The sequence below is a fragment of the Tyto alba genome, unplaced genomic scaffold (assembly GCF_018691265.1).
Source record: "Tyto alba isolate M040663 unplaced genomic scaffold, T.alba_DEE_v4.0 Super-Scaffold_2, whole genome shotgun sequence".
Lineage (NCBI taxonomy): Eukaryota > Metazoa > Chordata > Aves > Strigiformes > Tytonidae > Tyto > Tyto alba.
The window spans coordinates 19,745,519-19,758,962 of NW_024881282.1; the positions used below are offsets into that span (position 1 = coordinate 19,745,519).

A 13,444-nucleotide genomic window follows, 5' to 3' on the forward strand; every position below is an offset into this window, starting at 1 on the left:
TGACTAGAGTCAATAGGAAAGAAAGACTGTCATTTGCAGTACAGCTGGGACATCAGTCACTATCTCTTTGCAAAATGACTAGGCACACCAAACTACATGTCACATTGTCAGTCTTTTTAGCTGTATTTTATTGGGCACACATCCATCACTGAGAAGTTAATATGGGTGTGAGACACACAACCTGAAAACTAAAACTGGGGCAAATACGAATGCTCTAAACTATCACAACCACAGTTAGCATCCCCTGCTCCATGGCCAGCAAGTCACACTCTCCTGCAGTTCGTTTACGCTTTTACTTATAACTCAGGTATATAGAATACCTTTCAACAACGACTTTAGCCTCTTGTTGCAACGCAAAATTCACAAATCTTCACAAGGCTGCGTGGTCTTTTCTGAAATGGACAGACTGAAATCCAGAGCTTTAATGCTGAATTCAACTCGCTGAACTTCACCCATCAAAAAGTTTGATACCTTGTCAAAAGTAGTTGCTAAGAACCCTTCTATAACCACCTCCAAAAGGCTATTCATAAAATAGATATAGCAGGAGGTAAACTGGCTTTTGGTAAGAGAAGATTAGAGGACTAATTTGAACAGGACTCCTAGCTCTTAGAAGGCTAAAGTTGGACGAAATGAATGTTACCATCAAGGACTTGCCTGCAAATGTCAGCATCCTATTATCTCGCCACTTTACTGCCATTTTTAGGGGAATTCTGTCATCACAACCTGCCCACTGAGCACTGAATCAGATGGAGTTTGTGCCTTCCTGGCTTGGCTTATCAGCTGCAGATGAGATGGCTGGGTTGGCACAAACACACCACTCTCCCACCAGTCAGTTCTGCGCGCTGGCTAGCTGTCAGGTAGCCCCAACACGTATACCCCTTTCTTGTACCATCTGAAGAAAAGAGCAACTTTGCTCAGCTGAACTGCAAGTACATGTAACATACTTGTTAATTGTTTACTTAGCAAGGGAGGATCATCTCAGATGACACTAATTCACACTTAGCACAGAGCCACACGCTGGCACTTGGCATTTTGATTTGCTTAGCTCAGTCCCCTCCTACTCCCCCCAAAATGGCAGCATTTTCTCCATTACTCAGAGGTTCTGCTTGGGGAATAGTTATAGCAAGTTTAAATATTTTTCATTCAATTTATGACTCATAATTCATAGAAAGGCAGTAGTTGGTTTCACATTTCCTATAGCTGAAATATTTCACTGGCATCAACACATTACTAAGGGCAATTTTAAATCAACAGAAAACTATTATGTATGAAGGAAAGAATTTCCCACAATATTTTTTTTCCTCTTTTTCTTATTCTGGATGCATTTCTAAAGTATTAGCAAATTCACATCCTAGCACTCAGCATTCTCATCATCCAGGGACTCTGGGCTTTACAGCCCAGTTCTACAGGGCTGGTAACACACTCTGCCCATTCACACCAACTGGATCTAGCCTTAGATCACAAGTCTTAAAGTTTCCTAAATCAAATGTGCTCCATACACATTTGGGCTGGCTTGGATGTTGGGTTTTTTTTGGTTTTGTCTGCAGTGGAGTACCAAGAGAATAAATGCTTGGTAAACAATTATCTTAATGATTAATAAAACAGCCCATATAATCCATTTCTCTCTCTCCTGGCAGTGTTGGCTGTATGCCATTCAAAGGGGCTAAAATACATTAGCTTTTTATCACCAGCACAGGGAAATCATTTCTTAAAACAACAATCCTTCCACCCCCTACACTGTGGCACTACTTTATCCTCTTTTGCCATTGCCTATGTCAGAAAAGCAAATTACACTGGTCTATTTGAAGCTGTATGTTCTACCTTCAGCAGATATGTTAGGGGATTCATATTTAAACTTCAGTGAGAATAATGGAAGGAAAAAAGCCCAACACGTTTCACTGTGGACTACACAATAACCTAAGAGGTGCAGCAAGATCTTGGGATCGGCAAATGTGTCACTGGCATTCTCACCCCCGCAAGCCCAGTGCTGCAGCAGCCCTGTGCTCCAGCTCACTGCCTCTCATCTTTCATTAGGTCAGCTCCCACCCTCCAAAGGGTTTCCTCATTACATACCCTGTTTGCTTAGCATTAACATTACTGCTGGAAAAAATGAAGTAAGTTTTTTTGTGGTTCAAAAGAACACCTGTGATTCCCTTGTACGCCATCCCATGGCTTTGGCCCTTTCCCCCATAGCTATCATGAGACACAAATAGCCCCTGTTTCTGATGTTGGTTCATAGAAGCCTCGTGTCATCTCTAAGCAAATGGAGAATGACAAACAAAAAATAATCATTCCACATACAAAAGGAAAGGGTTTTTCTCAGAGACAGATCACATATAACCATAATTCTCCATCCAGGAGACAAATCCCTCTGGAGGCATGAGATACTTCAGGAGAATGGAGGGCAACAAGAAGCTTCAGCACTGTTATAGCTGGCCTTCGGCCTCCTCTGCATTGCTTTTCCCATCGCCTTCCTTCATGCCTACAGCTCTCTCTTCTCTGGCAGCCACCTGAAAAGGGCTCCTCTCGTTCCAGCACCTTTTTGTTAGGGATGGGGGTCAAGCTGATGCACAGCTGAGGCTCACTGAGGGTGTGCTCCGTGCCTGAGGCGGCGGATGGCTAACGGGCCGTGGTGGCCCTCTCCTTCCTATATGCAACCCAGCCCTGAGCGCTGCTGAGCGAGGGAGCGTGGCTGGGAGGAGGCAGCGAAGGGCTGGCCTCCAGGAGCCTGCTGAAGGGGAAGCTGCCTGCCTGCTGGTGCCAGAGCCTGCGCTGCACTTGCTGGGAATCAGTGTAAGGACTGTTTTGAGGGATGGGAAGAAGGGCAGAAGATCAATTAGGCAGTGTCAGTAATTACAACTGTTGGAGAGAAGAGGCTTAAATGAGAGGGAAGGTGTTTGTGAGAAGTAGCAGAATGGCTCAAGGAGAGAAATCAATGCCAAAATCTTGCAAACTGGTACTGTAGACAGTAGAAGGGCTAGAGAAACAAGAAGACAGACAATGGGCTAGGATAGAAGCGCACATCTACACTGACACAGATAGAGCTGTCTTGATTTTCCACCGCTCTAAGGTAAGTACATTTTGGAAAGAGAAGGGAAAATAGACCAGAAATGAGACATGAAAAAAAATCCACTTGGAGCCGTATCCAACACCAAAACATTCACGCAGGCATAGGATCAAATCCAGCTCCCACTGAGGTCAACAAAGATTTCCACTAACTGCAAGGTACATTGCATCAGGCCCTCCACTTCGGATCGCTTCCCTTTCTCCAAGCCAAACGCTGTCAGCCGCAGTACAGTTTGAGAAACCTGGCTGCTGGCTGCGCTCTGCTAACCCCACCGCCAGCTGTCAGGCTGCAAGGAGAAACACAAGCCACTGGCAGCGCGCACATAAACCACAAGGGAACAGCGCGGTCCCGGCCCCAAGTCATTCTTTGCATTCTGTGTATTCCCTTCTGAGGATTCAAACATCTCTCTGCACAGGGCTTTTATGCACCTTTTTGCTTCCAGACATCACTAGCTGTTGGTGAAAAAATAAAACAGAAAAAGTAAAGGTGAAAAGGTACAAGGGGAAAATGTGCTTTTACAATTAGCACTAATAATTTTGTAATTAATGTTACAGCTGCAATATTAAAATGAGGTTTCAGTGGTTAGCTGTGGCTCTGGACAGATGTAACTGAAAACCAAAGTCAGGCCATGAACCACAAAGCAGATTGAGGCAACTCTGCAGGATCCCAAATCTGTGGGTTCATGGAGAAAAATGAAGAGGGGGTGTTTCCCAGCTAGTTCCTACAGTGGGCTACCCAAACCAGACAGCTGCAGGGTCAACACACTCTCTGTTATTTCCCCAGTCTTGTGCTGGTAGAAGGCAGCTTTCCAACAGATTTAAAGACTTTGCTAGAAGGAAGGCCACCTTTAAGCTCAGATGCTCAACAGGGAAAATCCTTGTTTGATGGTAAACAGATATTTGGATGTGTGCATATACAGACTTCATCTCACTCTGTGCTCTGTAGGCAATGTGAAAGGCTTTCCCCATTTTACCCTCCTGCCTGGCTGTACTCCACCAGCATTGGCAGAGGCTTGCGTTCTTGCTGTACTACAGGGTTGTCCAGCAACATTTTTCATTCAGAAAGCTCCTCGTTGCCAAGATGTATTTATCATCCAAGTGAAGATTGCACAAGAGGTTACAATAAGTAAGACTTTTTCCCAAGAACATTGTGTCTGAAGGAGACAATAGGTCCTCCAAGATTTGGCAAGGGTAATTAATTGCTAACAACAACAAAAATTAATTACTTGCTTTCCATTCACAAAGAAGGATGGGCAACAGATGCAGGAAACAGATACAGGTTCCCTGTGGAAGGGAAGAAACTAAAGCTCATGCCAGAAGAGATGATCCAGAATTGATTACAAACCTTTCTGCAATAGCCCACCATTGTAGGAACTTTCATTCATGATTTTAAACATATAAAACCTAAGAAAATCAGGAAACAGTGTGTACAATATGCTCTGTCAGGATTTCTGCAGCCACACAGAACAGAGAAACTTATTCTGTAATATTTTCTATATATAATTATTCTCTAGTCAGACGCTTCATCCAATTTTGAACTGTACTTCTGTTTTTCCTGTCTTCAGGTTGCTAACACGAGAGGCTGAATTTTGCCCACAAAGTCCCATGCCTAACTATAATCTGATTAAAATATTCTAGCCACATAATGAAGAAGCTATCCTGAGAATCATTAGTTCTCTTCAGTTCTAGCATATTAAAAAAGCAGGAGGAAATCAACACTGGCAGAAACTTACTGACTGCCCATTTGTTTGCCCACAGGATCACAGTCTGTTCATAAAGCACATAACCCATTCAGAAACTAATGAAGAACTACCCCATGGCTAGTTAAGAGTCTTCGGCCCCCACAGCTCCTGTTACAAAGCTCCTCCAAAGCTATACTGCTTTGGCAGTGATAAACCTCCCTCTTACTTTCAGCCTAAATTATGCAGGGTCAGTTTATTCCCTCTGCCTCAAACATCCTCCATCCTAAGGGATGCTTACAGCTTGGCCTCCTGGGCTAAACAAACAATATTCTTTTAATTTTCTCTTGTAAAACAGCCTCTTCTTCTCTTTATCACTCTAGTAGCCCATCACTTTATCAGGAAAGATCAGTTTTGATAAGACGAGATGACCATCAGGAACCATCAGAAAGATGGTTTTGATAAGAGCTGCACACACCGTTCTTAATGATGTGCAAACAGTGGTGGAAAAGTTATCCTTGTGGTAAAGTCATTCCTTTTCTTTGTTGATTTCAGCAGAGGAAGTCCGAGTTTGGGGCTTTAATCCTGGCTTTTAGTCCTAGATTGCGGGATTTCTACCCTTTGTGCTCCTGAATACATTTACAGTTCTGGTAGCACTCCAGTCCTTAAGGTCATCTATTATTTTGGGCAGATGCTCCAGCCCTGTTTTGAACTGACATTGCATTCCCACTTCACACTGTCAGAGTGCTTCCTCCCGTTTGTTTGTTTGTTTGTTTGTTTTTAAATATCAGACTTATTAATAGAATATGGATAGGTGGTGAAATGTAAGAGTCACTAAGTCACATCCACATATGAAAAAAATAAATAACTGACTGTAAATGAGGAATGGGAATTACAGGTAAGAAACAACTTTAGCCAGAAGGGTTTTATATAATATTTTCAAGGGATATTTGAAGAACTAATAATAAAGGGCGTATGCCCAAAAGATAAAGTGAGGATTTTGGAAATGGTACAGTGCTCTGGTAAACATCCTATCAGAAGAAAAACAAATAAAAATAAAACTAACATGACATTCCCAGCTATGCTACTGCTCATTCTGCTTACCTTCAAACTTTTAGTCTTTATTTAGACAGTCACCCAGGTGTATTTACTATTCTGTGTTTGTGAAGCATCCAGTACAACAGGGTCCTGCTATTGTTGTGTTTATGGCAGTATGACAACTTATTAAAGTGAGGTAATTAAGTCAATCCCAAAATACTCAACTTGGAGTAGTAGGCAAAAAGATGGTGGAGAGCTAAAGTGTCACCTCTCCTGGGTCCCATGATAGAAACCCTCGTATCGCTACACCAGAAACCAACCCTGAAATAAGATTACCTTAATCCTCTAAACCACAGGACATGGCATATTTCCTATAGCTATGGAAGGCAAAATAAAACAAAAGTAACTAGATTGAGAAGCATCTTCTGATGATCAAGATTGTAGCCGTTAAAAATGTTTCCAGTATCTTTTCCGATTTAAAACAGTTCTGGATGATTAATAAGCAAACAAATTAAACAGACAAATAAAACCATTTGAAATTTATCATGCTAGTTTTTCTATTTTACTAGCTCTAGAGCTAATACAAAGCTCTCTCACAGATATCAGGAAAAAAAAATCAAAATAAAAGGTCCATCATGACGTTTCTCTACTGTTTTTTCCCCACTGCTTTTCCTTAAGTTCGTGACTAATCAAAGCTATTTAAATTCTTACAAGAAAAGTAAAAAAAACTCTATAGACTTAGCAGCAAGGTGCTTATAAAGAACAACCACCGTAACACCTTCAAACAATTGGAAAGGGCAAGAGAGAAAAAAATAAGAGCTGAGAACAGTAACTGCAAATATGATATAGCTCCTTAGCAGGTGTTTCAAAAGGCACCAGTTACATCAAAATAATTTTTAACACTATGCAATTTCTATCAAGTAGCAGTATATAACTTTTTTTTTTTTTTCTTTTAACTGAACTCATATAATACATTCCCACACCACAGCTCCTTGTAAGACACACTGTTTGGCCATGGGTGTTTCATGGAAGATGCCTGCCATTTTATACTACAGTCCTTGTGTTCCACGAGTTGTTCAAATATGGCTCTTTGAATGAAAAGGAGAGATACAAACTTCAGGCTAGAAGCCAATCTAGGGTCCCAAAGCTAAGACATGTGGAAACAAACCACGCATGGCTGCTCTGAATATTTTCAAACAAATGTTTGTAAAATGAAGGGAATATTTATAATAAGGCATCTCCAGACAAAGAGCATGTATGTAAACACTTCAAGAAGCTCTGATTCAAGAGATGCAATCTGTTTAAAGAAAAAAAACCACACATGTACTTCCATGTCAATTTTTAAATCCAATCAGAACACTTAATCAAACAACTCCTGTTAATGTCTCAGAGAGTACATGTGTACATACAAACAAGCATGTAGATATTATATGTGTGCATGTCTGTGTATGTGATTTTGTTGAAATTAATCTAATTTCAAGTAAGCCTGTGAGCCCTTTGAAAGCAATATATTAAAAAAGACATGACACCTTCTTCCATGAAGAAATAAAGCTCTTATTTGTATCACCAGTCAGGCAGTAATTCCTTTATATATATTTACATATACATTTATTTTAGCATTTCTGGAAGCATGTTAGGCACTCTGGAAAGGATTTGGTAAGGGGAAGGCCTGCAGGAAGCTGGAAGAGGTCCTGACCAAGGCAACAAACTTGCACTCTGCATGAAGCTCAAGCATCATGAAAGAACAATTACAGACAGGCAAGGAAAGAAGGGCCAAGACAGTAACAAGAATAATGGAAAAGGAATGAAAATAATCAGAAGCCATCATGAATACCACTTTTTTTTTTTTTTCTCCTTTCTTCCAAATAGGCTGGGAAGCAAGAACAGAGCTGAGCTTCTCTGGCCCAACCAGGACACAGGCATGAGAGGATGGGGAGCAGAGTGCAGTGCATCCCATCACAGCGGCAGCTGAACGGACAGAACTGAGGAACAGTGACAAAGAGCCTGTTCTCCCTGTCTGGCCTGGCCTTGGAAAAAGCACATCTGTGGCTGAAGAACTGGCAGTAGAAGCCTAGTTTCCCTAGCTATGTGGTGGAGTGACACTGTTAGCACCCAAGACACATGGTAACTTGCTGCCTAATGACTTTTTCTGAAAGCACCCTTCAGAAGGCACCACTCTTTCCCCCAACTTTTTGAAGGAGCACAGGCTCCTGATTTAGCAGTCAAACTTGGCCAACACTAACAGGCTGCAGTAATATCTCCCTGAGTACAGAAAGTCCCCATTCTGGAAAACACACACCTTGCTTCAGATCCCACATCAGAACAGAAGTGTAAGGAGCAATCACACAGCATTCAGTTCTGAACACATGTAGTACTCTAGGACTATCTATATAGCAAAAATCACAGGCCAGGTTTGCATTAATGGTAAAATAAAGGAGTGTGGAAAGTGTGTATTTGTACATCTTCATTGCTTGAGGGATCTCCTACCTGCATATCCTTTCTACTGTGATGGCAACCAAAGCCTTCTGCATGCGTTGAGCTCTACACAAAGACAAGGGAAGAATCCTATTCTAAAAAGGATTTCCAATTTAAAACAGAACAAACAATTGTATATACAGCCATAACTGTTCCTTGTTACTCTAAGTCTGCTCACTGGAGAGCTATTTAAACTATTCAGAGCTCAGTCTGACCAAAAGACCCACCGTGGGTGCATCAACAGACAGAAAGCTGTACAAATCTCTCCTAATCTTTCATCAGCACTGGAGCAGAGGGAACTCAAACTAGGAGCACTATTATATGCTAATTCAGAAATCTTACACTGAGGCCAAATCATGTTATATAAACAGCATTTATAAATTACTGCACTGGCAGGTTTATGTTACAGACCAGCATAGAAGAGCTTTGCTTACTTCATGAATGTGCGAATGCACATGCACACACATGCAAATATGTAGAGAGCTCCTTTACAAAGGTGCTATTTTACTTCCCTGAAATCCCCTCACTTAGGTTACAGGAACAGGGAATTTCCCACCCTCTGGACACAGTCTGCAGCAGGTTCTGCAGCGGGTTCAACCTCGGCTCTAGTTCACTCCTGGCTCCTGTCTGGCAGCCACTGCAGTGACCCATACCCTGTCACACAATGCCTCAGCCATATGCCTTGCACTGCCATCCAGAGGGACCTTGACAAGCTTGAGAGGTGGGCCTGTGTAAACCTCAGTAAGTTCTACAAGGCCAAATGCAAGGTCCTGCGCATGGGTTGAGGCAACCCTAAGCACAAATACAGGCTGGGCGATGAGTAGATTGAGAGCAGCCCTGCGGAGAAGAACTTGTGGGTATTAGTGGACGGAAAACTGACTATGAGCCAGCAATGTGTGCTCGCAGCCCAGAAAGCCAACCGTGTCCTGGGCTGCATCAAGAGAAGCGTGACCAGCAGGTCAAGGGAGGTGATTCTGTCCCTCTACTCTGCTCTGGTGAGACCTCCCACCTGGACTACTCTGTCCAGCTCTGGGGCCCCCAACATAAGAAGGACATGGACTTGCTTGAGCAGGTCCAGAGGAGGCCACAAAGATGAACAGGGGGCTGGAGCATCTATCCTATGAAGACATGCTGAGAGTTGGGGTTGAGAGCCTGGAGAAGAGAAGGCTCCGGGGAAACCTTATAGCAGCTTTCCGGTACCTAAAGGGGGCCTACAGGAGAGATGGGGAGGTACATTTTGCAAGGGCATGTAGTGATTGCATGAGGGGTAATGGCTTTAAACTGAAAGAGGGTAAATTTATATTAGGTATAAGAAAAGAGACTCTTTATGGTGAGAGTGGTGAGACACTGGCACAGGGTGCCCAGAGAAGCTGTGGCTGCCCCCTCCCTGGAAGGGTTCAAGGCCAGGTTGGACGGGGCTTTGAGCAACGTGGTCTAGTGGAAGGTGTCCCTGCCCATGGTGGGGGGTTGGAACTAGATGATCTTTAAGGTCTCTTCCAACACAAACTATTCTGATTTTCTTATTAACCTGTGACACTTAAGAGTTTCTCCTGTTCCTACAAGTGAAGCCAGGGCAAGCCACAGTACTATTCATCAATGTTTTAATATTACAAAGGTAACATAACATCCTGCAATAGCTTTTGAACTCTGAAGAAAAGGAGACAGAGATCAATTAGAAAACAAATTTAAGTATAAGCAACTGAGTTGTCCCAAACCAACAGGCATCATGATCTTCCTGTGATGTTCACTGAAAACCCCTTCCAGGTTCCTGTTCACATTTTTTGATAACTAGAGGTGTTACCAAACATGCCATCCCCTTTTTCATACCAAGCCCAACACTGGGTGAACTCTGAAGCTTACAAGTGTAACTCAAAGAATAAGAGTCATCCACCTGATGCTCCAAATCAAATCCTTTCTACACAGCAGAGAAGTCCATGCCAGTGGAGAGCTTGTTACCAAGTTTCTGTATTTTGATTCCAAGTTGTTCAAGTCTTCAGTGCAACACCTCCCATCTCCCAGTCTTCTACTTTCTTTATCCTAACAGTGAAGCAGTTGAGTTACTGCAAAGAGTATCAAATCCTTTCAGCAGCAGCACTGAGTAGTAGGGTTTGCCAAAAGCTATTTGTTGACAATTGTGTTACAGACTTTATGAGAAAGATACACAGGCAGCAAGACCTTTCAAATATTCAGTCACCATTTGGTTTGAAACCTTTCTCTGGATTGGTATGGTTTGCATCCAGAAAGCAATAATGAATCATGAAACTCAATCAAATGGATCAAGAAACTCAATTTAAAGACAGAATTCAGCTTGGAAAGACAAGAACAGGAAGTGCTTTCCTATTACTTCTTTATAAAGTGTATTGAAATCACTAGGAGAGCAGGAGAGGTGCTGTGCATTTCACCAATGCAGTCAGAAAATTCTTCCACCCAAGAGAACGAGCAGACTTCACCCAGATTAATTCCTCCTTACTCTATGCTTCTGCCCTTATCTGACTGAGCCTAATGAAACATGCAAATTTGGCCAACAGTGCTGACATTAATACCAATATAAGTATAAAAAGCCAATTTGAGTATATTAATAAACACTGCAGCACCCAGCAGATAACCAATACAAATTCCTGGGGAAAAGAATCTTAACAAGTTGCTTTGAGAAATTTGTTGATTCCCCTGAAAACTCACAAACTCTCAACGCATGTAGAAAACAGTAAACAGCCTTGCACAGAAGGCATCTTCTAAGTTGAGGTAGAATTGGACTCAACCTTGAAGGAAAGGTGCACCACACTGCAGAACAGCACTGTTGTTTCTTAAGAAAGGCACTCCAGTATAGCTTCATTTCCAGTTGAGTACCAGGATCCTCATGTATGAAATGCAGCCATCAATAAAAAATGGCATCTGCTGCTCTGTACTCTGGGGGTCCAAGTGAGTGTCCCTACACTCAAGGTGTGCAATCTTAAAAAACGAAACCAAAAAACAACCTACTCCTGACATAATGCATCTTAATATTAAGATGGCAGTTCTAGTAAAAGTGACACTTGGCTGTGCAAAGGCCATCTGCCATTTAAATAAAGCATTATTTAAACTCTTTCAAGTATTCTCTTGGAATCAGGTTTGTTCTTAGGTAGGATGTTTTGCAGTCCTAGTATTTCACACTTATTAGTAGACAGGACACATTTGCTGTTAGAGCAGCAGGTCATCCTTGTTCTCCTCCAGACCTGTCTTTCACATACTGAGCTGTCAGAATAAGAGCATGACTCCTTCCTACTAGCACCCACATCCCTTCCCTTAACCCCCTCCTTTTTTTTTTTTTTTTTTTTGATACAGCAGCTTCTTACTCTATCAGGGCAAGTAAATCAAGCTGGATAGAATAGCAGTTCAGTGAAGGTTTCATGATGAGCTTATTCCTGTTCATTAGCAGCAAGTGATGTGTTTGCTAATTTTACTGCTCATGCGTTAGCCAGAAATGCATTTTGCTAGCATTACATTTACAATAATGCTATTTGTGTATTAAAGCATTTATTTTCAGTGGCCATATATACTAGCATGAGTGCTTCCCATTGCTCTTCCTCCTACTATAAAGATACATACATACTGAGTTATGTATAAAAGGATTTTTACAAATATTCACAGAGCTTGAAAATGATTTCTTAGCCAAACCGGATACAAGGGACTTGTACACTGAGCATTCAGACTCAGCAAGATGAGTTACAGGGTTTGTTGTCCAGGAATAAAGGCCCAAAGCACAGTAAAGAATTGTGTCAAAGATTGGAAGAGCTTCTTGGTCTGCCAAAGTCAGCTGTTCCCCAGAAAGTCACATGGTGCTTCAAATTTGCAATGCTTTAGACTGTTTATTGCATTTTTCCATATCCAACTCTACAAATTGAATTTTTCCATCTATTCCTGTTAAAGGTGCCTCTGTCGTTTTTACTGAGTGCTGCCTACTTAAGGAATTACAAGTCGTCTTATACTTCCTAAGATTTTAACATTTAAAGAGTGGCACTCCTTTCCCCTCCTTTTCTTGTAACTTACTACATTGGATTTTTTAAGTTTTAAACCACTAGAACTTTCAAGTGTTGTTCAAGTGTCTTCTCCAAGGCAAGAAAAATTCAAGTAAAGACAGAGTAAGTAAGTTGCCCATTCATATTCAAGGTCAAATATTAACATAATTTTCCAAACATGGCCTTTAGAAGTTTAGGAGAGTTTTGCTCCCCCTAATTTTTCTTTGGGGAGTATTTTAATAGAACTATAAAACTAGGATATCTGCTTGGAATGCTTTACCACTGAACTGTTCTCTCCTTTGAGGACTTATACCACAATGGGACCCCGACTGACATCAAGCAGTAATGCACAGTCAGTAAGAAAAAAAAAATATATCCGAGAAATATAGCTCCATTGTGAGACAAATGAAGGCTACTTCTATCTCAGCCTCACAGTTCAACACAGCACATCTCACATGACTGAAGAAACATCTGGGTTGTATCTTGAGATTCCTAATATTTTTCAGTACAGACACACACACACATATGCAGAATGCAAGTGTGCTGGGCAAGGCAACTTGGCATATTTATTGTTCAAAGAGTAGGAAGATGTGGAACTTTTACATAATTATTTTTTTAAAAATTGTTGGCATATTTTAATTTTATGATTAATTGTAATGTTAGCTTTTGTTTTTTTTTTTTTTTAATTCTCATTCAAAAATATAAAAAAGGCATTCTGCTTTTAACATTTTAAAACCAATATGCTCAACCTTGTAACAAAATATACTCAAACTCTGCAACACTAGGATCTCATTAGACATTTTCCAGAAGTCTCCATGAAGTGCTTAGCTTCATTAACTCTATCAAATACACATCTATCACCACACATCCAAAAATAAGAATTGCTAAACACCACTGACTGCCACTTGATTTTTAAGACTACAAAAATATCCCTTTGTACTAAATGCTTTATACAACTGCTAGTCACTGCAGCTTTCTGCAGTTGCAAGACAAAACTCTCAACTCTACCAGTGCTAGAGGCAAAAAAGAAAAAGGGAAAGAGAAAAACCCAGCTGGATAAAATATCTTAAGGTCAGGCTTTTTACATGTAAAGCAGCCGCAGCAAAATTATTCACATTCTTAGCACATAGCTGACCGGGACAAGATTCCACGGAGAGGTAAACAATTCCTCCAAGAGAGCAGCTGCATCTT

The 13,444-nt window shown here is 41.3% G+C and overlaps 1 protein-coding gene across 1 annotated transcript in view; it reads right to left on the bottom strand.

Moving 5' to 3' along the window:
* Window positions 1–13,444, bottom strand: part of LATS2 (large tumor suppressor kinase 2) — a 51,970-nt gene that overhangs the window by 14,976 nt on the left and 23,550 nt on the right. The window lies entirely within an intron of this gene.